Here is a 25,401-nt window from a genome sequence, read left to right on the forward strand (position 1 = left end):
CACTGGTTCTCCTTTATCTTTGCAAAATAATGTCCTCAAAACACTCCAACACGTTTGTCAATCATGATTCCCCTTTTGTCATGGGAGTGTACCTTTAAGAAATGGGTGGTTATCAAATAGCTGCAGTGATGTCATTGTGTGGGTGGAGCTGGAATTTTTTCTGTCTTTTACGTTCAACTTGAGCTGGGAGCTGCAGTGTATCTTAGTTTCATTTTCAGTTGAAAGCTGTATTCAGACTACAAGGATGTTGGGAGTCTCTCTGTATGTGAAAAAGGTGTCCAGATCACTTGATAATTTAAAAGTGGTACCTGCTTTCTGTAGAGATTTCAAATCTGCTGACTTTGTTAAAAAGGGTTTTGTTGACTTATGGATGTTGTTAGGAAAGTTATTTAGGGTTAATTATAGAGGATTGTATCTGTGGGGATTATCAGTGTTGGGATTTGAAAAACAGTTCACTGTGTGTTTATAAAGTGTTAACTGAATTCATAGAAGAAACATTGTTTTGTTTCAAAAAATACTTAAGATTTCTGTTGCATCACACCTGTAAAGTGGGCACTTGTGCTCCCCATAACCAAAATCTATTAAAAGTTGTGGGTCAGGTGAACTCCATGATATGCTTTGGTGTTCTCTAAACCCTGGCCCATAACACTTTCATAAATCCATGGTGACTCTGCCCAAATTTAGCATTCTTTTTTAAATGTCCAGGTATTCGCATGATTTAAGGGTATAAATGGCATCAAAAGTTTGCATACAGGCATCTTTTTATAAAATTGTAATTGTTTAGCATCATGGGGGTTGCATTAAAACAGAAATCGAATCCCACTGATATCAATTGTAGGTCTGAGTGACTGTCTTTGATTTTTCTTTCACTTAAATGCAATTTCACATCGATAGTGAATATAAGATTGCTTCAAATAAAATTAAAAACTCATGACTTTGTATTTATATTCCTCCTTTCAGAAATAATCTAATTCCCAATACATATAATTCGATTCTGACTTTCCCTGTTGGTTAGGGATGCTGGGTGTTGCTTTTAATCAGGTATCTTTAGATATCAGTCCAACACTGTTGATGAAATAGTGAAGATGTTCTAAATATGTTGTTAAAATTCATATTGAGGTAAACAGCACAGAGAAATATATATCAGAACTGAAATTTATTTGTCAGTCATCATTCCAAGGGAACACTTGTACTGGCTGCTGTTAATAAGAGAGTACAAAGTGAGAAAAAACTTGGAGCTGAAAACTCAAATCAAAATCTGATGCAACAGGAAGGATGGAACTGCAGTTGGGAACTGCAATTTGAAGCATAATTTGATTCTCCTGGGCTTCTGACCAATATTAAAGTTTGCTGGGGGCAGGCACAGTGAGCAGGTCTTCGCTCCTACCCTTCGGTCAAGGGGTCATATTTGTGGACATTCTAAATCTACCGAAATAATTCTGTCCACTCTATGCATATGATTCTCAATGGATCTGCTGAAAGCCAGGATAATTTCCATGGAGACCTCAGGAAAATATCACATTAACTACCTCAACATTGACAGTTGCAGACTCCCTTCAGAGCTGAAGAATATGTAACTGTATGTTAAAGTTTAATGAAGGGATTCAAAATATTATACCAGAGGGTCTTTGGTAGATTTTCTGGCCCATTTAGAATGGCATTGGTCTAGAATTTTCTTCAATAGCATAAACGTTCTACAGTACAGAAAAAACGGAATGGTGAAAACTTTGATAGAGGTTGTTGAGGCATTCTTTGTTGGTTCCCAAGGCAAGAAGCTCAATGGAAGTAGTCAGGTGTGAGCCAATTCAAAACATCTTTGGTTGCAAGGAAATGATGTGACCCTCTTTTCTCTGCTTGTTCCTCTCTTTCCACCAGGTCTTCCCCATTTGATTGTGACTGTTGTTGCTGATGCTGCTTTGTTTCCTCAAGTGCAGCCTCTCTGCAATGTAATGCTGTGCAATGTGCTTCAAACCATGATGATACACTCAATCCACCCTTTTGGGCCTACTGGCCTAGGCCCACCGATTCACCGGACTTAACTTCAGTCTGTCCACCATAACTACCTCTTCTTTGGGAAGCGTTTGTAGTCACAGAAGTCCCCACTGGCACTCCCACGCCTCCTGGCCCCAATCAGCACTGGAAAAGCTCTTGTCTAATCGATCCAGCCCTTCTCACCTCAATTTGTTGCGAAGAATTGTTCACAGCACGCCAGCTGATGCCTAACTAGGGATTTATAATGTTTGAGCATTAACCTCCTTGATTTCGTACTCTGTTCTTCTGTTTGAAAATAAAATCCAACGATTGCATATGTTTTTTTCAGCCTTCTCAACTTGTCCTCTATCTTCAAACAATAGCATGATAACTTATTTAGTCTCCGCTAAGGCATGTTATGAGTCACAAACCAGAAAGAATGCACTTCTTGTTGAGCGAGGCAAGTGTCAGAAACGATTACGTTGATTTTTTAGGTGGCTGTGGGTACGGGGTGGATGGGCACGGAGCACCATTGCCACAGCCGGAAAGGCAGCCTTGCAGCTGCGCAGGCCGCTGAAAGCGCACTATGAACTTAGGGCGTCAGGTCGTAGAGGTGTACCCCCAGGCAACCCCCCTCTAGGTGCCTGCTGGCCCCAGCCGACCCATCAGTTGTGCTCCAGCACAACCAATGTCATCTTGTTGGCTGGGATTAGTGGGCGCAATTCTCCACTCCCACGCTGGTTGGGAGAATCGCCTGGGCCGCCAAAATTTCCGGGGACGCCGGTCCGACGCCCTCCCGCAATTCTCCCAAGCGGTGGGAACGGCCCGGTCGATTTCATGGGCCGCAGGCCGGAGAATCGCCGGACACACCGAAAATGGCAATTCTCCGGCACCCCCGCTATTCTGAGGCCCGGATAGGCCGAGCGGCCAGGACAAAACGGCGGGTTCCCCCCGGCGCCGTCCACACCTGGTCGCTGCAGTCATGGGCAGTGTGTGAACGCTGGGGGGGCGGCCTGTGGGGGGGCGAGGGGGGATCCTGCACCGGGCTTCACCTGGAATGTGGGGTGACCCGCGATCGGTGCCCACCGATCGTCGGGCCGTCCTCTCTGAAGGAGGACCTCCTTCCTTCCGCGGCCCCGCAATATCTGTCCCCCATCTTCATGCGGGGCGGACTTAGAGAGGACGGCAACCACGCAGGTGCGGGTTGGCGCTGGCCAACCCGCGCATGCGCAGATGACGTCCGTTATGCGGCGCCAGCTTTTACGCGGGCGACAAGGCCTGGCGCATGTAGATGACGCGGCCCCGATACTGGCCCATTGTCAGGGCCTGAATTGGTCGGGACCGGGGCCGTTCCGCGCCGTCGTGAACCTCGACGGCGTTCGCGACGGCGTGGCCACTTCGGCGTGGGGGTGGAGAATCACGCCCAGAGTGTTTGAGGAGTGAAGTATGTAAATGCGGCTGCAGCTTGTCAGCCTCCCAAGTGTCAATCACAGACCCGGCGAATCCCGCAGAGTTTTTCATTGTAATCGATTGTGTTCCACGTGGCACCGGTTCTAGCCCCTCCACGGTAGCTGAATCGGTCCAGGTTCAGCGCCAGCTTTGCTGTCGTGAAAGTCCACAAATTCTGCTCTGGCGTCATCCCTTAGCCTCGGGAATGGAGAATCGCTCCCAGTGGGTTTGATTTTGGATTGGTCTAAAAAGACAGAATAGACCAAACCGCCTCACTCTGTGCTTTACTGTTTGATTGTTAACAAACTTCAAATTATCAAGCACAATACTGAAGAAAAGGAAAATGTGCTAGTTTAAGTTACTTTGCTTAACAACATTTCACAGCAGATTTTCGGAGGTTTCACCTAATGGCACCAGTGTTCATTCAATTATTTAAATGAATGAATTCTTTAATTCAAAATTTCATCTGAGCTTCTACATATGAGCTCCAGAGCACCTTTCAAAATACAGAAAAGAAAAAGAAAAGAAAAGAAAGGGAGAAACTTGGAAAGAATAAATGGGTCTTTTTCCGATTGGCAGGCAGCGACTAGTCAGCTGCCACAGGGATCTGTGCTAGGACCCAAACTGTTCACATTACATACGAATAATTTGGAAGAGGCAACTAATTATATTATCTGCAAATTTGCGATGATTCAAAGTTGGGTGGGAGAGTGAGCTGTGGGGAGGATGCAGAGATGCTTCAGCGGGATTTGGACAGGCTGAGTGCCTGCCACATGCATGGCAGATGCATTATAATGTGGATAAATGTGAGGTTATTCACTTTGGTAGCAAAAATAGGAAGGCAGGTTATTAGTTCAATGAGTGTAAATTGAGAGAGGTGGGTTCTCAGCAAGACCTTGATGCCCTTGTGCATCAGTCGCTGAAAGTAAGTGCACAAGTACAGAGGCAGTAAAGAAGGCAAATGGAGCTGTATTCTCTGATTTTTAGGCTATGTTCGGAAGAAGTGTTTAGTTCCATGATGAAAAAATCGGCGAGGCCCCACCCCCGATGCTCCGGCCGGTGAGGGGCTAGCAGCCGTGGCACGTAAAACACACAGCCTTCATAAAATAAATGCCAGGAGAATTGTCGGGTCCATGGCCGCACATGCGCATGGCGATGACCTGCAGCGGCCATGTCATACAACATGGCGCTGGCCGGGCGCGGACCCGACCTGCCAGGTAGTGCCCCCCGGGGCACTCTCTCGCCACCCCTGGACCACCCCCACCAGTCTCCCCAGCCCTCACCGAAGCCCCCCCAGCCGGCGTCATGGCTTCCTCCCACCCCCCCCCCCCCCCCCCCCCCGACTGTGGCGGCGCTGGACACAGTCTGCAGCCCCTGCACCAGGTTCACGCAAACTGAGAGCACAAGTGAATTGCGCCGTTGTGAACTCGGCCCGTCGGGGGAGGGCCTTCAGGTAACGTCCTGAGGCCAACCCATAGGCGTGCAATGTATTTTAGAGGGGTCGGAGCATTCAAAACTGGCGACATGTCAATTCAGTCATAAAAATGTATCCTCCACCCGATCGCCGATTACAAAATCGGTGCTGGCAAGCGGAGAATCCTGCCCATGGTATTTTGGCCTTCATAGAGAGAAGATTTGAGTATAGGAATAGAGATGTTTTACTGTAATTGTATGGGACATTGGTGAGGCCAAATCTGGAGCATTGTATGCAGTTTTGGTGTTCTTATCTGAGGGAGAATGTTCTTGCTATGGAGGGAGTGCAGCGAACGTCTACCAAGCTGATTCCTCAGATGACGGCCTGTCATATGAAGAGAGATTAAATCAGTTCGGACTATATTCGTTGGAATTCAGAAGAGTGGGATTGGATCTAATAGAAACGTATAAAATTCTAACAGGATTAGACACGGTAGATTCAGAAAGAATGTTCTTGGTGGTGGGGGAGTCCAGAACTAGGGGGTCATAGTTTGAGGGGTAAACCTCTTAGGATTGAGGTGAGGAGAAATTCTTCACCCAAGGTGATGAATCTGTGGAATTCACTACCAGAAAAAGTAATTGAAGCAAAAACGTTAGCTCTTGGGGCTAAATGGTTCAAGGGATATGGAGGGAAGGCGGGATCAAGGTTTTGAACTTGATGATCAGCCATGATCATAATGAATGGCAGCGCAGGCTCCAAGGGCCGAATGGCCTCCTCCTGCTTCTATTTTCTATGTATGTTTCTATGTATCTCTTGCTTCAACTTCAGGAGAAAGAAATGGTGCAATAATCAGTTCTGTACTACCAAATGGCAATTCTGTAATCTATGGCTGCAAAAAGCAAAGTATTTTAGATTATGGAAATCTAAATAAAAGCAGAAAGTTAGTAAAGCATTCAGCAGTCAGACAGCATCTGTGTAAAGAGGGAGCTAGGATCAACAATTCAGTTTGATGGGTTCTGAGAAAAGGCCATTGGTAGAACAGTTCACCACATCTTCCCATTTCCACAAATGCTGCCTGACCTGCCGAACATCTCAAGGATTTTCTTTTTTTTTTCTAAAACTGCTGTTTACACAACTTCTCCAGGTTTCCACTAATTTTCCATTGAAGTTATGAGAGGCAATAAGGGAACCACTGTGAGTAGTCAATCTCAATTATTGGCGAGTAAGTAAAAATCTGTGTGGGTGAGGAAGTTACTGGAATTAATCAAATTCCCTGCTGACACTCGTGGCTCATGCATGATTTCTGGCAATTTGCACACATGCATGCTACATCATGCTGAGTTCATTGTGGTGTGGACTTTAATTGTTGTCGTTGAGCAGAATTCAACATTTAGTATAGTTTAATTGAAGAGCATTTTAGTGTGTAATAGCCTTTATTGCACATATCTCAGTTTCAACATCTGTTCAGAACCCCATTGATGTTACCTGCGAGAGTGTCCCAAAGCCCTGAAGGATAACTTGAAACACTAGCTCTTAGAGGTGTATTTTTGTTTCAAATAATGTGAGGAACCATGTACAATCCAATGAGGAACCAGTCCAGTTGTTGTGTTAGTTAATAAAGAATATTAATTAAAGGAAAAGAAAAAAACTACAAAAAGCTATACACTATGGTACTTACATATATGAATAAGGAAGGACTGTGTTATCTGAAGTTATCTCATGCTTCCAAAATATACCCACGTTTCCTGAACTCGCTGAGACACCCCTTTTCCCAAGCAGCATCCCATTGTAATAATTCTATAGGTCAAATCCAGTTAATAGTTGCTTAACAATCCTTAGTTACTTCATAACAATGCTTAGGTGACTAAGTCTGGGAATACATCACTTCCTGGTTCAGCGAAGGCACAAAACTGTGTATTTTAGAGGAGAACATCAGCAATCTGACATGTCTCTAAATGTTCGATGGAACAGCCCTCTGTGGCTTGGATTACATATGGAACTGACCTTTCTGACTGTTGGATGAAGAACTAGCCTGCTTCACCACTGAGGGTACTAGCAGATATACTGTTAAATCTCTTTGATATTCCGCTCTGTTGATTCTGCTGCCCATAACTCTCACAATTCTTGTCTTTGAAAGTTATCATCTGTATAGCCCCACTGATCTCTGGCAAAAAATGTTTCTGATATGGCCATTTGCATCTCAATGGCACCAGACTCCTGCTAATCTTGTTCTAGGTAAATCACATCTCATTGTTCCTCTAGATGCCTGCTAGTCTTGTTACTTGTCTATTATTTTATTTTCATCTCAAATTTCGTTTCTCTGCTCAACCATAGAACTGTGTCTCATTTTAATATTATCGATACATTTGGAAATGAAAACTGGCAAAATCTCGTTAGTTTCCCACATTTCTAACACCTCACTGTATTGGTTAATCTTGATCAACTTTTGTGTCTGTTATTTTTGTATGCTTTTAGTAATGTTTAATTGGCATGTCTGCAGTGAAATGTTTTCAATAAATTAAGCCATGAGACAAATATTTTCCTCCTAAGTCAGTTATTACAAGCAGGTTAATGCACCAGGAAAGACAGAAAAGAACAAAAAACTGCTGAAAATCTGAAATGAAGTTCTGATGAACGGTCCCATCTAAATCCTTTCTTTCAGCCACTGATCTGCTATACATGTCAAGCATTTTGTATTTTTATTTTATTTTTTTTACTAACAAATACTGAAATGCAGAATTGTCATTTGGTCATACAGAACCTGGGTTTTGTTTAAAAGACATTTTGTCAAAGTTTTTTGTCATTAACTGGTGCACTGTCCATGGCAATGCCTCCACCAATCAGTGTCCACTTGCCAGCCAATCAGCACGCAATCATCATTCAGTATAAAATTGTTGTTTCCCTCAACATTGGTATTCTTGCGATTGTCCTGATGAGTGCAAGATGAAAAGCTTCGACAAAATGTCTTTTTTTCAGCAATACTCAAGCTCTGTGCTGCCAAATGAATACTTGATTCCAAGTGTGCTAAAAATTACACTAACAACCAATTTAAGATTATCAGTCGAGCTCGCAAAGTGGTTTGCTTCTGCTTGCTAGAAGCGACATATATTCACACCCTTCCTTTTGCAGACGGAAAAATTATGTTCAGGCATTGGGCCTTTTTCAATTCAATAAAAGCATGGGGACAACTGTTCCCTGGTGCATTCCGCATGGCAATGTCTCGACCAGGCATATTCCACTTGTCAACCAATCCACACCCTTTTCTCACCCAGTATAAATTGGTGCTTCCTTTGAAATTTTTTTTGTTTTTGTTTTTTGTCCTTGAGATGTGGTCATTACTGGCATGGTCAGAATCTGATGCCCATCCCAAATTTCCCTTGGGCTGAGTGGTTTGTTGGGCTATTTTAGAGGACAGTTAAGAGTCAACCACATTACTGTGAGTCTAAAGTCTTGTGTAGGCCAGACCAGATAAGAACATAGAACATAGAACAAAGAACAGTACTGACAGGCCCTTCGGCCCACGATGTTGTGCCGACCATTTATCCTAATCTAAGATTAACCTAACCTCCACCCCTTCAATTTACTGCTGTGCCTGTCCAAGAGTCACTTAAATGTTCCGAATGACTCTGACTCCACCACCTCCGCTGGCAGTGTATTCCACGCACCGACCACTCTCGGTGTAAAGAACCTACCTCTGACATCTCCCCTATACCTTCCTCCAATCACTTTAAAATTATGTCCACTTGTGACAGCCATTTCCGCCTGGGGAAATGTCTTTGGCTATCCACTCTATCCATGCCACTCATCACCTTGCACACCTCTATCAAGTCACCTCCCTTCCTTCTTCGCTCCAGTGAGAAAAGCCCTAGCTCCCTCAACCTTTCTTCATAAGTAATGCCCTCCATTCCAGGCAGCATCCTGGTAAATCTCCCCTGTCTGAGAGTCACTGCTGCTTTATAAAACTAAGGATGGCAGATTTCTGAAGGACATTAGTAAACCCGATGGGTTTTTACAACAATTAACGATAGTTTCATGGTCAACAATGATATACCAGTTGAATTTAAATTCCACCAGCTGCCATGATGGTATTTGAACCCATGTTCCTCAGAGGCCTGGGCTTCTGGATGATTAATCCACTGACCTCACCACTATACCACTATACCACCATCTTGCATCTGTCATCATGAGTGCAAGGTTCAATGTTTTAACAGCATGTTTCTTTCTTTTTTCAGAAGTACACTTATAATAGTTTTTTTCTGTGTTGGAGAGATTAATTATCAGCATTAACGATTATCACATTATTCAAAGGGTACTTACACTTGTATTAACAAGGCCATTTTTTTCTGTGGTAAGTTTTAACAAACAGACCACTTCCTGACAGTCATTACATGCCAATGGTGCGGTAAACAACAAAATGCTGCTTCGAGAAAGCTAAGTGTTGAGTGGTACAACATGGACAACAAGTTTGGAATGTTCACATTTAATTGCCCTTTTGCCTGAAGTTGCAATTTGTGCATAGATAATTGAGAGCAGTATTACTCTTACTGCTAGGCTGACAGCAAAATCTGGCCAATGTGTTTTCCTTATACTCTAACGCTTGAGTTCCAATTGGTGAAACTCAGCTGTAAGAATATAATACTCTATTTTAGAAAAAAATTAAATAATTATCTATATTAACTCATGGGTACATTTTCTAAATTAAACAGATGATTAACATTCAGAATGCAAAAGGGCACTTAATCCCATTGCAGTTTTGCACAATTTAATTAACATTCTTACAGACAAATCAAGTGAACTTTATTAAACGAGTCATTTCAAATTGTAAAAACTGTAGGGAAATCTTTTTATAAACTATGGTACAACCACCCACAACTTTCTTTTCAGTTGCTGCTCCTCTATTTTATGGACCGTATGTGCTTTTGAATCATAGTGTACTTTTTATGGCAGCATCTTCATTGGCGAGATTATGCACTTTGTATTTTTCTCCCCACCCGTACTTCCTTTCATTTTTGGTTGATGCCGGCATTTGAATCACATCACACAACGTGGTGAAGGTGGGTATTCCTTGATAAGTTTCAAATGTGTTACATGGTTTCGTTCAGTAAGATTATGTTCATTAACAGTCAACAAATAAAGCTAAAGCAATGGATAGCATTTTACGAGGGCTTGGGGGCTGGGTGGGCGGTGTTGGAAACATGCTGGGAGATTGTGTCACAGTGTATACTCAGTATCTTCCTCTTATAGCCCAAATTTCTCAGGGACAGTCTGACAGTGCAATTGGATTTGGGGAAGCTGGAGTTGTGCAGCCAATTAAGCCTGTTAAGTTGTCAGTTGAGGACATTGGACCGGATTTTTTCTCCACCGGTTTTGGTGGGTGGAAAGCCGGAGGGGATGGAGAATCCAACGGGAGTCCTCAAATTGCTTCTACGATGGTAGAATTTCCCATTCCCTCACCAATGATGTAATAGGATTCCCACCATGAAATGTCTGGAACCCCATTACCATATATTTAAATATCATAAGCAGGCTTCCCCACTGTATTATCTCCCAGGTTAGGACTGCAACCCCCCCAACTTGATGTAAAATACGTCAGGGAGAGGTTTACAACAGGTCCTGGGAAATGCGGAGGGGGGGGTGGTGGGGGTGGGGAGGGGATTCTGGCGAAGATAACCTACCAGCGTTGCACAGCTAAGTACAGCCTCCGGGAAGAGAGGTGTAGCCACCTAAATTGGCCAACTCCCGATTTAAATGGCGAACGGCAAAGGCTGATGGGAAAGGCAGCCAACATAGACAGAAACCAGCAGCTGCAGGTTTGCTGTGTATTTACCTCTGCAAAGGCCAGACAACATTTATACCAGTGACCAGCATAACAAAGTAGCAGCCACCTGCATACTGATGTGCAATCCCAGGAACAATAAGTAACATTTTGGACACGCAAAGCAAAGCCAGACTCTTTGGCGCCAGCAGGAGCCAACATAAAGGAGGTGAACGAGCACCTCAAGACCGCCCATCGATCAGGGAACCACTCCAGCATTGGAGAAAATCGAACCAAGCGATTGGGACAAAGTCAAATCACTTGGGATCAGGTACAGGGTCCGCCCCAAAAGGCGGGAAGCCCCTGCGGACTACAAGAGTTGAGCCCCAAGTTCAAATCGCTCTCTCTTCAGCTCTCTTCACCGCTCTTCAGCTCTCTTCAGCGCTCTTCAGCTCTCTTCACCTCTGCGTCCTGCCCGGGTCACCCAGCAACACGAACCAACATTGACCGTGACCGGTGCAGTGACCCCCGACAGAAGTAAGTCTTAATTCAACGCTTGCTCCTAGCTACCATTCCGTACCAACTTCGAATCCCGCAGATTCAGAACCCGAACGAAAGGCCATTTGTTCCCCTGACCTGGTGGGCCAGTCCGAAGTTAAGTATAGGCCTGTTAGTTGTAAAAGTAGCTTAGACATAGAATTTGTGCATGAGTAGCGATTACTGTGTATCATAAATGTGCTTTGATTTAAATCTTACTAATCGGTGTATTGGGTTATTGATCATTACTCGGACTTGAACCTCGTGGCGGTATCATAAAGATACCTGGCGACTCGAGAGCAAAGGTAATAAAACAGAGCAATTAAACCAAGGAGAAAGTTAGCAACATTATTTGCCGACTCCGCCGGGACCCGATCTAGAAGTGGCAAAACCACTCCGGGAGAACCCAGAATTTGAATTAGAGATCCAATTGGAAACAGAAAACCACAAGCGTTCAAGCAGTTCTGATCAATACTCATAATTCGGAAGTGTATGTATGCATGCGTAACTAACAGGGCGATAAGGTAAAACTGATAGATTTTTTGTTGCGACAAAAAAGTTTGTATATCGGAAAGTAGCGAAAGCCGTATTTACAGCACCGCCTTAATACCCTTGTCCCAAATTTGAAGAGCAGCATTCAGATAGGAAAGATCGCAATGCAGGCAATGCACTGCCTCATGAACCCAGAGGAATTTGCGGTCGCAGTGACCAGCAGCAGTAGAGTGGGACAATGTCCCATTTGGGAGGAAGAGATCAGGAAATATTTCAAAGGGAAAGGATGGCCCCTTTGGAATGAATTCTGTGACAACGAGGAATCAGGCCCCGGGAGTATAGGACATACTTGGTGGGAGAACCTGAGCGAGATCCACAAAAAGAGCTGAGGGAAAGCTCGCAAGCCGATGGCAATCGTGTGCTGCTTGGCACAATTGCGAGGCACAGAGGAGGTCATTAGGACGCTCCGGAAAGAAGTAGAGGACATACATCAATTGAGTAAGGTCGATGTAAGCGAGGTAGAAAAGGAGAATTTAGAATTGAGAAAGAAGTTGGTAGCAAAAGACGGAGAGGTGGAGGATGCCAAAAGGGCTCACCAATCTTGTCTGGCGCACTTAAGCAGCTTCCAGTCTCAAAATGAAAAGGCCTGTCAGGACACGCAACGTGCAGTTCTGGTACGTGAAGAAGCAGAAAAGCAGGTAGAAGCATTGCAGAGACAGTGCAGCGACCAAAAGGCAGCATTAAGAGCACTCCATGCTGCCACCACAGAGCAAGGACAAAGTACGTTAGATCACGCAAAGTGCCGGAAGCATATTGCAGAGCTGCAATCGCTGCTTTCAGTTCAGAAGGGCTTCCAGGAAAACCTTGGAGCAAAATTAGATCAGGAAGGCGGCCCTGATTGGGAAACAACGCAGAGATATGTTCAGGGAACATGTGCGGAGGGAAAGCCACGAAGAGAAAAGCGCCCCAACCCCCCACAGAGCAGATAGTTCAAGCTCCAATGAACCCAGTCACCACCCACCACACAGCCACATCGGACGATGTGGAATTTCTATACTCCACCCCCTTAACAGTGACCCAATTACGGGACGTGTGCGAGAAAATCACACCGTTCCTCCCCACCTCAGACCCCCACCATTTCTTTGCCACAGTAAAGCATCAGGCGACCATGTATGGCCTGGATGAGCGAGAGCATGTAAAGCTCACAGTTTTAAGTTTAGACCCTTCAGTAGCAGCAGCTCTTCCCGATCCACAGAATGTAAGAAGAGGCACCCTTGCAGAATTGCATACCGCGTTCCTGGATGCGATCGGGTATAACCGGGGTGACCCCGTAGATGGCCTCAACAAATGCGGCAAAAGAAATCTGAGCACCCCACAGCGTTTGCTGGACACCTGTGGATCCATTTTGCAGCAGTTTTTGGAGACTTAGACCGCGCCAATTTGTCCCCAGACAACATGGCCAAATGGACCCACACCTTTATCTACCATGCCACAGAAACAGGACAGAAAGCTTGCGTGAGTTATGATCCCTCAGAGGAGGCCCATGACGATAAGTGCGTAGTGAAAAGATTGTCCCGCGCTTGGGAGCAATCTATACAAAGCAAACCCGCAGTTAAGAATCCCGAGGAAAGGCAGGCCGTCGCAGATATACAGGCAGTTACAGCACACCAGAACCCCGCATGGGTGAATGAAGGAAAGAACAGCCCCCCACACAAGTCGCAGGAGTGTTACAACTGTGGACAGATGGGACACTTCGCAAGAGAGTGCAATGTCCCTAGAAAGCCACAGAGAGCTCAGCAGACGGGCACTCTGAGTAAGAAGAAGACAGAGCCCATTCATAGTGTTAGTGCCCGTTCAGATCAGACGGAGCTGACCAGAACGGACTGACGGTGTTCGGGCTCCCCCAGTTGGGTCTGCGACACCGTTTGGGATAGGTCCGGACGACCGGTAGTTGCAGCGAAAATTCGGGGACAGCCCATCGAATTCCTCTGGGACACAGGAGGGTCCCGCACCACAATAAATTCCTCCACCATGTTTCAAACCACTACAGCCACCATCACCCTCAGCGGCTTTACAGGCCACTCACAGCAGGGACACATCACAGCCCCTGAACCCATTCAAATCGGTAACATCACCACCAAGCACCCCATGGTTTTAGTTGACCTGCCCCACACAGCAGGACACATTCTGGGAATCAACTTCATGAATTCCCACAACTTATCAGTTGATCCAGTCAACCAGTGTGTCTGGAAGATGGCAAAGTCTGCAAGAGCCCCCGCAACGCTCAACATAGGAGTTCAACCCGACCACGCTTAGCACGGACAAGCAGGTTAGGGCAATTCTGCAAAAGAACAGGGTCGCATTCGCGACCCACAAGCACGACTGTGGACAGATGACTGGCTCCGTACAAATAACAGGACCTGACCCTAGACCCCAGAAACAGTATGGATTTCCCGAAGAGGCAGAGGGAGAAATCTCAAAGGTAATAGAAAGCTTATTAGAGCAGGGCGTACTTAGATCAGTACCCTCCACTAATAATGCCCCGATTTGGCCAGTGAGAAAGCCCGATGGATCATGGCGACTGACCATCGATTACCGGGAACTCAACAAATTCACCCCCGCAGCAGCCCCCACAGTAGCAACAAGTCCCGAGACCAGGCTCAAGCAGGGACTCAATTCCCGATTCTTCACGGTTTTGGATGTCAGTAATGGATTCTGGTACATTCCATTGGCAAAGGCGTGCCAGTACAAATTTGCCTTCACCTTTAAAAATCAGCAGTAGACGTGGACATGCCTTCCACAAGGATTCCACAACTCCCCCTCCATTTTCCACCGACAGCTGGCAAATGGTTTAGCCAAATTCTCTCGCCCCGAATGTCTGGTCCAATACGTAGACGACCTACTACTGCAGACAGACACCAAGGAAGAGCACACTGAGCTTCTGTCCGAACTCCTGGAACTCTTACACTCAATTGGTTGTAAAGTCAACCCCAAAAAGGCCCAGATTTTGGAAGATAAGGTGATATATTTGGGAACAATTATCACACATGGTAAATGCGAGATCGAGCATAAAAGGATTGACTCGATTGCTAAATTGCCCCTTCCCCAGAACGTTTCAGCCCTCCGGTCGTTTTTAGGACTGGTTGGCTACTGCAGAAACCACATTGACGGTTTCGCCAGCAAGGCAGCACCCCTCTCAGACCTCCTAAAAACGGGAGGCCCCTGGGAATGGCTTCCGCAGCATACGGATGCTGTGGATGCGTTGAAGCAATCACTCATAGCAGCCCCCGCACTACAAGTTCCAGACCCGCTTTCCCCTTACGCTATAGAGGTAGCAACCATAGACCGCACCCTTTCGGCCGTGCTCCTTCAGGAACGGCACGAACAGTTAAGGCCCATAGCTTACACCTCCAGAATTTTAGATGCTGTGGAGCAGGGATTTTCAGCCTGTGAGAGGCACCTGCTCGCAGTATTTTGGGCAGTTCAGTATTTTTTGCATATTACCGGACTGAACCCCATCACAATCCTCACCGAACACACCCCCACCCAACCTTTACTGGGCGGACGACTCAAGGGCTCAGTAAGCCAGATTAGAGCAGTTAGATGGACCCGTCTCTTGCAGGGGCGGGACATCACTGTTAAACGGACAAAGACGCACACCTTTTTAACCGACAACTGACAGTACCCCGGAACCCCCCATGAATGTGAAATTATCTCTCCACACCACAACACAGGCCCCTTTATTGCGAAAAGACCCTCCAGAAAGATACGGAGTTCAACCCAGAGCCCCCAGCACACAGACACGTGCAAGCCGATAAAGATATATGTGGCTGGATCCTCCACAGTATTGGATGGGAAGCGCATAACAGGTTGCGGTATTTATGTCGAAGACGCGCAGGGACTCGCCCTAGAAGAAATAGCAATGAAACGTCCAGGACACTTAGGCGTGCAGGCAGCAGAGCTCGTGGCCATCGCATATATAGTGGAACACCCAGATTCCTTCTCCAGCCCAGCAGACATATGCTCGGACAGCCTCTATGTCTGCAACAGCCTCACAGAATTCCTACCCCTGTGGAAAGCAAGAGGTTTTGTTTCCACAGACGGAAAACCACTCCCCTCAGCTTCATTGCTCTGTCACATTTTAGAGAAAGCACAGAACAGGACTTTTGGGATAGTCAAAGTTCGTAGTCACCATCGTTGCTCCCCCCTTGGAAATGTAAAAGCTGACGCACTGGCTAAAGCAGGTTCCAGACACGGATACTTTTGGACACCCCCCGAAAGCACACCAGTGAATGCAGTTCAGGTCTCGCAGACAAAGATCGAGGATCTAGTGGAGGCCCAGAAGCAGGACAGCAATCTCTGGGAGATTTTAAAAGGAAAGTATCCAGCACCCTATGAGAGATTTAAAAATGCTCTGACGACACACAATGGTGTGGTGTTAAAAGACACCCTTTATGTGGTTCCTGAACAAGACAGGAATCAACTGATTTGTTTGTTCCATGATGGTCATGGACATCAGGGAATCAACCCCACTACAGTCCACCTCAAGCAGCTTTGTTGGTGACCGAATTTAAAGGAGGATGTAAATCACTACATCGAGAATTGTCTTATCTATGCCCAGAATAATCCGGACAGATATGCCAAAAGGGCTCAACTCAGCCACACCCGACCCGTTAATGGCCCCTGGACTAACCTCCAGATTGATTTTATAGGACCATTGCCCCCTTGCAGGAATGGTTATAAATATGTACTTGTGGTAATTGACACATTTACGAAATGGGTGGAAGCATTCCCAGCCCGCACAAATACTGCAAAAACCACAGCCAAGATTTTGACCCACCACATCTTTACAAGATGGGGACTCCCCCGCAGCATTGAATCCAACCAAGGTTCCCATTTTACGGGACATGTCATGCAGAACGTCCTCACGATATTTGGCATCACCCACACATTCCACAGAGCATACCACCCACAGTCGAGAGGTATCGTGGAGCACATTAATCGGACCCTAAAATCCACCCTCAGAAAAATGGTCCTGCAAAACACCACTTGGGTCTCAGTCCTCCCTGTTGCGCTGATGTTTTTGCGTAATACGATTTCAACTTCCACAGGTTACACCCCACACACCCTCATGACCGGACGCCCCATGAAAGGCACAGAATATTTATTAGGTTTAGACTTGACCAGCCCCGAAGTGACGGCCCTCACACACGAGAAAGCAATAGAGCAATTAGTGGAAAATGTTAAAACAGCTCAGCTAGCAGCCGCTGTGAAATTGGGCACAAGGAAGAAACAGAGAAAGGCTTGTTTCGAGTACAGTATAGGACAGCAAATCATGCTCTCTGTATACAACCCCAGCACATTCCTTTCACCAAAGTACTCGGGTCCGTACTCCATTGCGGACAAATAAAGCCCTTCCGTCTACAAGATAAAGTATCCCAACGGTAAGACTGCGTGGTTCCATATCAACCAGCTGAAGGCATATGGAACACAGTCTAACCACTCACACCACGTCATGCTTGATGCAGCACACCACACCCCGCCCACAGCCAACGTAACCCTACCATCCCCCAACACGTCCAGCCCAGCCACGGACTCGACTTCAACTCCACCCCCAAAATATACACTCCGCCCCGGAACGCCCACAGACTGCAGCAGCAGAGACAGCGACTGTGACTCAGACGATAGCCACAGCACGCCTCCCTACTATCCCCATGCAACAGAACCCACACCCAGCGAATCCGACTACGATCCGAGTGATCCCTTCATGATCACTTTCGACCACCGACTGGGTCACCATTGGCAGCCGTCTTCAGTGGAACCAGGGCTGGATGGGCCTGGCTGCTGCTCGGGCGTCCCAGGTGATGTAGTGCAGCCCTGTTCTGCCTGCCACCCACCAGATGCGGCAAGGACAGGAGGGGAGGAGTCCGACGTGCTGCGGTGTTCCTACACCTTTTACATACTGACTGACTTTTTAAAGGGTTCAAAGGCTGCAGATGGGCAGAGCAGTCAAATGAGTCCCATCCCAGCAAATACCCCATGATCCCCACCTCCCATGAAGGACCCCCCTCTGCACCCTGACGGTGGTTTTTGGGAGGTTGCTTACCATCTTGCCACCCCTTGGATTGCAAAGTGTCAAGCTGGCACGGGCAAGGCCTGTAGGGGGGTATTGAGGGAGGGTGAAGCGGGTTTGGAGAGCTAAAGGTTGGGACTGGTGGGGGTTCAGGGAAAATGAGAAGTTTGCTGAAGTGGAGGTCTGCGGAGGCTGAAGAGGTGCTCTGAGGGCATGGGAGAGGGGCCCTTTCCAGCTATTAAGGTGGGGTGCCCTGCCAGAGTGGGGTGGGCGGCAGCAGGTTTCTGAGATTGGACCACCTTTTAAAAAGGTGCAGGACCTTTCACAGAGATTAGATTCTGCCTCCCTCAGTTCCAGCCGTTCCTGATATGCCATGGAACAGCATGGAAAAGCCGATCTCGGTTAAAAAATTCCAAATGCCATAGGTTCGCTGCTAGCACCAGCGGGAAGCATTCCGGTTTACCCATTGGTGAGAGCACTTAATCATGGTTCGGGAGGATCATTCCCTCAGTGGCTAATCCACCGCACCACCCATTCTCTGAGATAATTCATCATGTAGTGTAATCAAAATACAAAGTGGTTTCACTATCCTTAACAGAAACCTAATACTGCTATAAATGTAAGTTAGTTGTTTTCAACTGAGAAGGTAAACTTGAAAAAAACGAGAAGGAATATGCAGTAGGGGTGAAGCAGGCCAACAACACCTTAATTTGAATTTCTATTTGTTCAATTAGTTAGGCTGAAAGTAAATTTCGCTTGAATCAGACAGGTATTTCTTTAAAAAGTGCATGCATTGTGCTATTTTAGATTCATGGAAATGGACAGGTTTATTGAGCTGAATATATAAGAGTAAATTTAGCTCAGCTTCAGCAAACCTTGAAAAGTATTGCTTGAACTCCAAAGTGATGATAATAATTGTTCAAGTATGTTATCAAATTGCATTAATATGATCAAGAAAGTTCAAATGGTAGATAAACAAGCTTCCTGAATATCTTTATGCAGAGGGAGACATTAAAAATAGAGAAAACATTGCAGAAAGAGTTTGCTTCAGAAAATACATGAAAGGTACAATGGCATTGTATAATGAGCAGCAGCACAATATATCTGTGGCACTTCTTCAAAGAAGGACATTTTATGCAAAGCTATAACTAATGAAGAAAATGTAAGAGTGAGACTTAAGAGCAACACATTTTTCAAGAACATTTAAAGAACATGGAGCTGCATTTGTTATTAACATTGACATACATCTAAATATATAATTATTAATGAATTATTATTACCACTGGTTTAATGCATTTTTTTGAGCAGATTCCATCTGTAATGTTTTTCTCGATTTTTCATCTCTCACTATTGCATAAACATGAGCAGACGGATTATGTATTCATCATCATAACCACATACACAGCATCTCTCCTAGCCTGATTCAGAACAATCTGGGATTGGTGAGAAATGCTGCATGGTGCTCTGAAGATTTAGAGGTGCTTTTTTCTTTCTCCATGTTGGGACTCTTATTTTACCTTCCAATAAGAATCAGTAGTCCGGTTGGTGGGAGCTGTCAAAAATACGACTTTATTGTTAGTTACTCACTGGTATACACTTGAACAGGAACTGAATAAAACTTAGAAACAAAATATCAAGCAATACATAAAAAAGTCAAGCACATGACAAAAGCAAAAATAAATCACTTTAAACACAAACAGATAGATGATTCAAGAATTCAGGAACAAAGGACCTCAACCACAAGGTCCTACTTTTAAGGGAATTCTCACCCCTGGTTTAACCCCTCATTTCCATTCATTGGCTTCTAATTCCCAGCTGAGACCTCCTGGTTTGTTCACATGAATGTCTGTTACTTAGAGGACAACTTGTTAATCAAACATTGCACACTACTTAAGATTGACTGGTGTCTATAAAAACTACCTTAGCGTCTGCGTGAGCAGTCTTAGGAAAAGTACTGGATATGTTTTCTCACATTTGCCATGTTTCATAGCTTGGCAGAGACCTAGCTAAAATTGATTAGTTGATTAGACAGAGAACAATCTATTCTCAGTACTGAGTACAATGGAATATAATAGTTAATTCATTATATAAGAAAATGACTGGGTTCCCACAGGCAAGACACTTTTAATGTTTTTTCCTGTTAGCTACATGCATTCACCTAGCCCCGATATGAACTAGACTCTACCACGCAGGTAACCTGGTGGATGTTATTGAATTAAATTTAATTGAAAGGAATCTTGATTGTCAGCTCATAGGATCATCATTTGTCTTGAACATCTGGAGAGTGCAGACTGGGCAACACGGTAGCACAGTGGCTAGCACGGTTGCTTCACAGCACCAGGATCCCAGGTTCAATTCCCGCTTGGGTCACTGTCTGTGCAAAGTCTGCACGTTCTTCCTGTGTCTGCGTGGGTTTCCTCTGGGTGATCTGGTTTCCTCCCACAAGTCCCGAAAGACATGCTGTTAGGTGAATTGGACATTCTGAATTCTCCCTCTGTGCACCCAAACAGGCGCTGGAGTGTGGCGACTGGGGGATTTTCACAGTAACTTCATTGCAGTGTTAATGTAAGCCTACTTGTGACACTAATAAATATTATTAATATTATTAGACTGTAAATCCTACACTGAACATATTCTGTCTCACTCATTCACCAAAATACTTATGTTCCTTTTCATTTCTGCATATTTAGACTGGCTATTTTAATTAATTTGGAAAAAGAAAAATGTAAAACTACATTAAAAAGCTTGTCATTCTGTATAATTGCTTCCTAGTTGTTGTATTACTGTTACTGAATCTACTCTGCAATGCATTCTCCAATGTTGATGCTGATTATTACTCTCTGGGTCTAAATCAAATTTTCACTGTCCACAGGCATAATAATTCATTTCAGTGAAACTCACAACAATGATTTACTACAGCAAATTATTATCGATTGGTTCAGTCACAGAATGTGTTTAAAATACTGAAATATGTCACAACAGTTGTGTCGTAATAATTCCTCAAGGAAAATAGCCAATTGCTCGAGTCATTTTGTTGTATCATGCTCACCTTCTTCCATTTGTACATAAAGTATTGGATTTCGAAACAATAAATTCAAAAAATAGTTCTTGATTGCAATTTGTGTAGATGATAATTTCACAATATGTACATTCTGCATTTGCAATGCCAAAGTTTAAAAGACAACAAATCATATCACAAATAATAATGCTTACAGTTTGTTCCTCAATATACTGAGGTATCTTAAAGCATTTCACATAGTGAATTATTTTAAGTTGCATTGACTTTTGTTCTGGAGGGAAGTAAAGTAATACCAATGTAAATATTTTCACTTTTAATTTTTTTGTTTTTATTGAAGTCATACCCCTCTGCAATCTCAACTGAAAACATTACTTCAGATTCACCTGCATAGCAAATACACTTATCTCTACCGCACCACCACCCTACTCAATCACTTCACTACCTCGGTGTTGTCAGCCTGCTTCTCTGGCATCACTGAATGAACAGATATTTCCTCCAATTAAACATACCGAAGATTAAGCCATGTTATTTAGCTACAGATTCCAGCCCCTCTGACTGTTGGCTCAGGCTGAACCAAGTTGTTCAAACCTCTATCATCCATTTTGGTGCTGAGCTAAGTTTCCATAATAGATATGTATGATATCTATTATGAGATAATCTATTTCCACCTCCATAACATCACTCACCTCCCATGGTCATATTACATCTATTGCTGATACCCTCAACTCTGCTTTTGTTAACTCCATACTCAACCATTCTAATGCTCTCCTGGCCAGTCTCCCCATCTTCCACGCTCCATAAAATTGAGCTCAGCTAAATCTCTGCAGCTCATACCCTAACTTGAGCTAAGTCCCATTCACTCATGATTCCTGAGCTTTCTGACTTATATGTCCTCCCTGTCTACCAATACACTAAATTTAAAATTGTGTTTTGTATTACAATCCTACCATATCCTTGTCCCTCCTTATCTCTATAACCTGCTTCCACTCCTTCAATTGTCTTAAGAGCTTAACAGTCCTCCAATTCTCATCTCAAGAATCACCAGCTTCCCCTGCCTTATCATTGTGTCTTCGTCTGATTTTGCTTTAAGTTCTGGAAAGTTCCCACTTTGCCTGAGCATCATGATGGCGCAGTGGTTAGCACTGCTGCCACATGGTGCTGAGGGCCCAGGTTCGATCTCGTCCCCGGGTCACTGTCCGTGTGGAGTTTGCAAATTCTCCCCGTGTCTGCGTTGGCTTTACCCCCACAACCCAAAGATGTGCTGGGTAGGTGAGTTGGCCATGCTAAATTGCCCATTAATTGGAAAAAGAAAGAATTGGGTACTCTAAACTTTAAAAAAAGAACAAGAACAAGAACAAGAAACAAACCACTTTCCCTTTCTACTTCTTTCCTTGCTACTTTAAAGAGCCTCTTTCAAGACACTCTTTAAGGTCTACCTCTTTGGTCAAGTTTTGCACACTCACCGTAATATCTCTTTCTTTCATTCAGGGTTCATCAGTTTTCTCTCTGGATCTGCTTCTTTCATGTACGGTGGGAAATTTCAGTGCATTAAATTTGCATAAATTTTAATTGTTGCTATTGTTTGGACCAACAGTAGTGCAAAAACAGTTAATTTAAAACACATTAAGCACGCTATTGATCTTTATTTACTAAATCGAAACGCATAAATGCGTTAGCCTTATCATTCTAAATATTGATTCCGTAGGCTTTAATTTTGCTTAGATAGACTTTGCAAGCAGATATGTCCTTGTAGATTATGTTGCCGATGAATCATTGGTATATGTTTACATGCAGCTGTGTTTGTTGTGCATCACTACTTTGATTGTAAAGTCATCATTGACAACACATCATTTAACAATCTTCTCAATACGCATTTAAACAGGACCATATTCAAGATGACGGCGCGGTGGCACAGTGGTTACCACACTGCTGCCTCCCAGTTCCAGGGACCCTGGTTCAATTCCGGCATCAAGTGACTGTCGATGTGGAGTTTGTACTTTCTCCCCGTGTCTGAATGAGTTTGCTCCGGTTTCCTCTCACAGTCCAAAGAAGTATAGGTCAGGTGGATTGGCCACTGTAAATTGTCCTTAGTGTCAAAAAGGTTAGGTGGGGTTACTGGGTTGCGGGGATAGGGTGGAGGTGTGGACATAGGTGGGGTGCTCTTTCCGGGGCCCAGTGCAGACTCGATGGGCTGAGTGGCCTCCTTCTGCACTGTAAATTCTATGATTCTGTGACAGAAGAACAGAGAAGACATTATCAATAATGAAGATGTATTTTTTTCTTCTTTGAGGGTGTAGTACACACCTATGGAGAGCATTAATGTGGTATGAATTTGAAAGAGGAATTTCTATATCGCTGAGAGGACACATCTGATTACTTTTCAGATAGGAGAACTGGGAATTCGACTGATGCATTTGGATTCCCTGCTATTCAGTTGTCTATGAACTTCTTTGACGAGTGAATTTCAGACCTTCCATCAGCTCCAGTAATTTACATGTCCTTCTCTAATCTCGTATTTGCTGAGCGTAGCTGTCATCTCTAAACTGGAGAGCCATGTGCAGCTGCTTGGCAAGCTACAGCTATGACTCGAGAAGCATTGGTCCCCAAATAAGGGCACGCACATGTTAAGGGAATTCAATGAGGAGAAAAGTGACTCCTAGCATGTCTTCTGCCATTTAAACTGCAAGAACATTGGCTTAGAGGTCACATTTTATGTTCTAGCATTTTGAACTCGGTTTACGACCACTGCAGTTAGACTGGAAGCGGAAAGTTGCTGAGTATTTTAAAGTACAGGCCTGCACAAGTCCTGTCAGGAAAGAAGAAAATTCTCCTGATTTTTAAAAAAATTATTGGCAGGCGGCTTTATCTTATTTTGCTGCACTGGAAACTACAATAACACTTTTCTGCCCTTAGCCTGTTGCAACTGCTTGGTCAAGATCAAATAACCTGCCTCTGGCATGATAATGAATCAATGGGCTGAATTCTCTGGAAAGATTTCTGAGTATCAACAAAGAACAATGTTGCACAGGAACAGGCCCTTCGGCCCTCCAAGCCTGCACCAATCATGTGTCCTATCTAGACCAACTGTCTGCATCGTTCTATACCCCGTCTGTCCATGTGCCTATCCAGATAAGTCTTAAAGGTCGCTAACGTATCTGCCTCAACCACCTCACTTGGCAGTGCATTCCAGGCCACCTCTGTGTAAAAGACTTGTCCCGCACAACTCCACTGAACCATTCCCCTCTTGCCTTGAACTTGTGCCCACTTGTAATTGTCATTTCCGCCCTGTGAAAAAGTCTCCAACTGTTCACCTATCGATACCCCTAATAATTTTATAAACTTCTATCAGGTCGCCCCTCAGTCTCTGTCTCTCTAGGAAGAACAATCCCAGTTTATTCATTCTCGCCTCATAGCTAACACCCTCAATACCAGGCAACATCCTAGTAAACTTTTCTGTACTCTCGCCAAAGCCTCCACATCCTTCTGGTAGTGCGGTGACCAGAATTGGACACAGTTTTCCAAAAGTGGCCTAACCAACGTTCTATATAATTGTAACATAATTTTTGAGCTTCTACACTCGATACCCCGTCCTATGAAAGCAAGCATACCGTACGCTTTCTTTAACACCATTTCCACCTGTGCTGCCACTTTTAAAGATCTGTGGACCTGCACGCCCAGATCTCCCTGTGTCTCTATGCTCCTGATGGTTCTGCCATTTATTTTATAGCTCCCACCTGAATTAGATCTACCAAAATGCATCACCTCATATTTGTCCGGGTTAAATTCCATCTGCCATTTCTCTGCACAATTTTGCAGCCTATCTATATCCTGTTGTATTCTCTGACAATCTTCATCACTATCCGCAACTCCTGCAATCTTAATGTCATCCGCAAACTTGCTAATCAGACCCGCTATGTTTTCTTCCAAGTCATTTATATATATTACAAAGAGTAGAGGTCCCAGAACTGATCCCCACAGAACACCACTAATTACAGTTCTGTAGCGAGGTAACTGCCCAGCCAGGCCGGGAGCACTATTCAACATTAATTGGTTCATTTAACGAGGCCCCACTGACTTCACGCTGCAAATGAAGGCTCGCCAGATGGTTCTCCGGGACTGCGCTCATCGGATCCCCCTCCCCCCACTACTAACAAAGTCCAGCAGCACTTAGCACTTGCAACCCCACTCAGCTCGCAGCCATGGCTCCGAGAAAACTGGCCCCAGGATTTGGAGATGTCAACCTGGGGAGGCTCCCAGGTGTGGGGGGATGTGTAGGGATGTCCTGTTCCCCGAGGGTCCTGGAGGGTGAGCCACAGGGCAGCCTGGGCCACCTGGGATGAAGTAGCAGCAGTCGTCAGCTCGGGAAGCAGGACCAGGAGGGTTGGCCCCCAGGACTGCAAGAAGGTCAACGACCTACACCGGGCAAAATGAGTGAGTTGACACCAAGGTTCCCCCCGCAGAGAGCTTTCCACCCATGAGACCCCCAACCCTCCCTTCACTCCCCCATCAACCCCCCCCCCAACCTATTGTTCACCCCCCCCAACAACCCCCCCCAACCTGTCCTTCACCCCCCCCCTCCCCCCCACCACTTTGTATCACGCGTGCGGCTCACGATGCCCTCTCAGTGTCTCCGCAGGAGAAGCTCTCCCACAAAGGTTGGGAGAGGGCCCAGACTGGTGGAAGGGTGCTGG

Source organism: Scyliorhinus torazame, chromosome 3 (assembly GCF_047496885.1).
Source record: "Scyliorhinus torazame isolate Kashiwa2021f chromosome 3, sScyTor2.1, whole genome shotgun sequence".
Taxonomy (NCBI): Eukaryota; Metazoa; Chordata; class Chondrichthyes; order Carcharhiniformes; family Scyliorhinidae; genus Scyliorhinus; species Scyliorhinus torazame.